This window comes from Octopus bimaculoides, chromosome 4, assembly GCF_001194135.2.
Source record: "Octopus bimaculoides isolate UCB-OBI-ISO-001 chromosome 4, ASM119413v2, whole genome shotgun sequence".
Classification (NCBI taxonomy): Eukaryota; Metazoa; Mollusca; class Cephalopoda; order Octopoda; family Octopodidae; genus Octopus; species Octopus bimaculoides.
Genome location: NC_068984.1, coordinates 44,592,246 through 44,596,950, shown reverse-complemented (window position 1 = coordinate 44,596,950; position 4,705 = coordinate 44,592,246). Strand labels below are relative to the sequence as shown.

General features: G+C 36.2%; 1 protein-coding gene across 5 annotated transcripts in view; it reads left to right on the top strand.

Annotated features, from left to right (window-relative positions):
- The window catches only part of LOC106884513 (transmembrane protein 243), a 51,105-nt gene that overhangs the window by 8,724 nt on the left and 37,676 nt on the right, over positions 1-4,705 (top strand). For 3 of the 5 annotated variants that reach the window (XR_008263903.1, XM_014935933.2, XM_014935934.2), the window contains exon 1: positions 1,511-1,772. The exons of 1 other annotated variant lie outside the window; for it this stretch is intronic. The gene's annotated coding sequence lies outside the window, so the exon portion shown is untranslated. Of the gene's footprint in view, positions 1-1,461; positions 1,773-4,705 lie in introns of those variants that run through there. One more of the 5 variants, XM_052967035.1, reaches the window with a different exon arrangement.

The window sequence follows — 4,705 nt, the reverse complement described above, 5'->3', positions numbered from 1 at the left end:
AATATGTGTTTCTGTGCGGTCCGGGGTTAGCAAACGGAAGGGCCGCTCCAGGCGGCACACACACTCCAGCTACGATAGAGTTCCAGTGTATTTATATATATATATGTGTTTGTCTATCTATCTATCTATCTATCTATCTATCTATCTATCTATCTATTTATCTATCTATCTATCTATCTATTGTTCTTTGATGCAGGTGTTGTAAATTGAAGTGATGTGCTTATTGCAGCCCCTCTCGCTTTGCTTGTCAGGCGAAAAGAACGGCAATTTGTGCACACACACACACACACACGCAAGTAGCGAGAATATGTATGAAAATGCATACAGCACTGTCCTATTTAATATCTGAGAAGAAATTTGTCTCAATAGAATTTGTGTAAAAACACATTCTTCTTCTTCTTCTTCTTCTTCTTCTTCTTCTTCTTCTTCTTCTTCTTCTTCTTCTTCTTCCACAAAACTTACCCTGTGCCTTATATGCTGAAGATAGATTTGGCAACTGGCAAACGTTAATTTTAGTGCTACGACAAGGCCTACCAGTATCTATTCTTAGAATGATTAGCAAATGAATGTTATAAATTTAAAAAATATATCTATACCGTATAGTTATATTGATGAATAACGTATATATTTTATTCAGTATATAATAAGCATATTTGTGTCCCCAGCATTTGTGTGCTGTAGCTTGTTTGCATAAAAGGATAGCAATCAATATTGCTGAAGCTAAAGTGGTAATATTTGGTAGTGTGAAGGTAAGTAACTTAACCAGAATAACAGCTTACCAAAGGACGTCAGTCTAAATTTTCATGGTTGTTCCTAAGCATGAAAATGTGAGACATTCAGCTCGGGGATTCGAGATTAGCAGCAGTTTTTTCCCCCCTTTTTATCCGCAGATTCGGCTTGTCACAACTGGGGTGCGCCTTTATAAGTCCGTACCCCTAATATGCCCCAAATTTATGACACTTTATTTATCAGGCATAGTGGGCTGCAGATTACACTATCCAGATAGTAGGGTGTGATTTAAAGGATATTTGGCTGCTATTACGAACAGATTGAGTGATCATGTAGAGTCGCGTCATTGACTCGTATCGAAAAGCTCCCAAGTCACTACTGGTCAAGCTGACCCATGATCAAAGGCCTTTCCAGCTGTGTCATCTATACAGACCCCTTCCATCGACGACATTGTACTTTTTCCGGTAATTTTTCAGATTAACACCCGCACGATTACCTAACCCTAACCCTAAAACCCTAAACCTAACCCTAATCCTAACCCTAACACCAACCCTAACCCTAACCCTAAACCCTAACCCTAACCCTAATCCTAACCCTGACCCTAACACCCTAGTGAAAATCGTGCAGTCGTTAATCTGAAAAATTACCCTTTTTCCTCTTATTTTAAGACTGTAGCATGTGATATAAGGAAGATTTGACTGTTATTTCTAGGAGGTTGAACGTCTCCGTCAAAGCTCTTTTGCTGCCTCCTGGTAGTGGAAAGCAGGAACAACAGAAACGACGACAACGATGACCACGACCACGACGGTGATGGTGATCATTAAAGGGAGATCACTGTAACAGCCATGTGTGATTTCTTCTTTTGCACCGCTTTGTTGTCACAGGCTGCACCTCACAACAAACCGAACGTACAGTATTGCAATAACACAGAAACAAAACTACATACCGTTAGAAGATCTACCTAAAATACACACAGATTTTGTGATATAGATGTAAAAAAGATATAATCGTCCTGGATAGATGATTTTTGAAGTTATTACAAGGTATGAGTGTTTATAATTTTTGTTGTTTTTACCACACTTGTTTACATTCCTTATCCCTTACTGCTTTTGTTTGTTTATACCGATATTCTCTGTGTATATTGATTTAGTTCTCCAGCTAGTCGCTGACTGTTATTCAGACGAGTTAGTCATCCTACAATTCATCCGTCTGATTCATATTTACATCATCGATTGATTACCAAACTAACTCAATATATTTGTCATATAGGAAACTATTTCGGCGCTTTTCTTTCGTGCTTGGTATGTCATTTGTCCAAATAATATATGATCGATAACTTACACAAGAGATAGCTTTCCTTGCAAAAACCTGTTTGTTCGCTATGATAGCCACTTGCCACAAACTGTTTTTGATACACCTCCAAACGTGCCCATCTGCACGATACGTTTCATATGCTTACCATAACCACCCACCAAATGCACTGAAGAAGGCCATCATTTTGCAGAAAAGTACTTCATGCATTTCCTTTTTATAGTTCTAACTCTTGGTACACATAGGTACTCAATAGTCCAGTTTTACTCTAGTTAATTAGGAATGTAATCAAAATATACAGTGGATCCGTCTTCAATAATAACGACGGCGTACCGAATGCTTTATAGCAGGGATTCTCAACGATTTTTTTTTTAATCTATGGACTCCTTTGATTACTATTTCATTCTGGTGGACCCCTGGACCCCCATAGCCATTCAATGTTTAAAAACTAGTTTTATAGAATCTTTTTCCAAAATTCCTATTTTGTTCTTCACACATTAACTTGTGTAGGTTGAACCATGTAAAGTGTTAGAGAAAGAAACCTGGCTGTTTCTTGCAATACATACCAATACATTACATCTAAAGCAAACTTTTCTTTTAGAGGCCCTTAAAATATTGTGGATCCCCAATTTACTAGTTTGTTGTATGGACCCCCAAAAGTCTTGTACTGACACCGTTTGAGAATCACTGCTTTATAGTACTTAGCCGCACGTTACTTTGACTACATTACATTCGTTCCATAATAGTTTCGTTTTCAAGAATAATATTATCTTTTATTCAGTCTTTCTACAGAGTAAATACTTTTACTTGCCAACATTGCACCGTTTCTTTAATTAATAATTAACTATTCTTTTCAGCGAAGAATTCTATCCGAAACGCGTAGCGTCTCTTCTTTGTCACATACAATTAAGGTACTTGTTTGTTTTAAGAGTAGATTCCAAAACTCACACCTGACTTTTTTTTTAGTATGCTTTGATTTTTTTTTTATATTTTAAATATCAGATTCTTAGAAGCTGAAAAACAAATAAATTAGGCGATCTTTCAATTCGTCCTAGAATCGAAAGATTGATAATATTTACTTTTTGTAATCAGAAAAAAATTAATAAAGTTAGATTTATGGCAACTTTCTCCTCTAAACTCTTACGTATGTAGAGAATACTTCATATATATTATAAATTTTTTACCGAAGAAGGTTTTTTCATACTGAGCTACCCGGCAAAATTGTTGATTATTAATTTTATTACTAATTGACGATTCCCTGCCCTGCATATCTATATATATATATATATATATATATCGTTTTATTTACTTCCTTTTAAAAGAAAAAAAAGTATTCAAACACGTGAAAGGGTGTGTTAAATAAACAGCAACCACATATAAGCGAATTTTGCCCTATTAATGTGTGTTTGTTGTTATTTAGTTACCGGTCAGCTTTAGTCAGGTAGACCTATGATCAAAGGCGTTTCAGCTTTGACTGTCACATTTTTTCTTTTTTCTTTTTCTTTCTTTTTCTAGAAAGTCGAGATATCACGTACAGCGCAGTTAACCAATTATTATTCGTATCCTGAAACTATTTACTAAAACATACACTCAACTAATTCTTACTAAATTAAATATCATTCTAGTTATTCTTTGAAAAATGAATGCCATTTGCAACTGCTTCCTAAACTAAATAGCATTTTGTCCGGTTATCATATCCCTTGATTAAACCAAAGTTAGTTATATATATTACTCTATGGAGGATAAAAAAGATTCACTTACTAAATATAGTAACTACTGTTACTACTACTACCTATACTACCGCCGCTGCTGCTGTTACATTAAAAATATTTTTTAAGGATAACTCGTGACTAAATATTCCAAAGATATTGTTTAATTAGGCTCAAAAACTCTAATGTAAGAAAGTGTCACAACTATAATTACAACAAAGTTAACCAATTACAATATCAGCTTCATAAATTAACGTCACTTTTATTAAGGAATTAGTAATTGGCGACATATAAACTATCATCGTCATCACATCATCATCATCATTATTTTTAACGTCCGTTTCCCATGTTGGCATGGGTTGGACGGTTCGACAGGAAATGGCCAGCTGAAGAGCTGCCTGGGCTCCATGTCTGTTTTGGCATCGTTTCTATGGCTGGATGCCCTTTCTATTACCAGCCATCATTTTACAAAGTGTACTGGGTGCTTTTTTACATGACACCAGTGCCTATGAGCCTGCAAGATTAGAATCACTCAGCTGAAGAAAGATGGAGGAGACATGCCTGTATACAAAGAGAACCATGATTTTACTAACATGTTATTAATGCAAATATGATTCAGAGGATGAATCAAGCCAGAGGGGAAGCAGATAAGAAAAGATTTGCCAATGTTCTATGCCGTGAGGACCAAAGACTCAAGGTATTTCGTGTTGCAAGACAGTGTAGGAGAGAGAATAGTGATGTCGTAGGAGAGAAATGTGTTCGCATGGATGATGGTACGCTTGCACTAAATGAGGCTGCAAAGAAAGAGGTCTGGAGATGCCACTACGATAGATTTCTTAATAAAGAGAATGAATGGGAGAAAGAAAGCCTGCCGTATGTTGACCCAACAGAGGGACCAGCTATCCGAGTTGACAGTACCAGGGTAGATAAAGCAATTAAGAGTATGAAAACAGGGA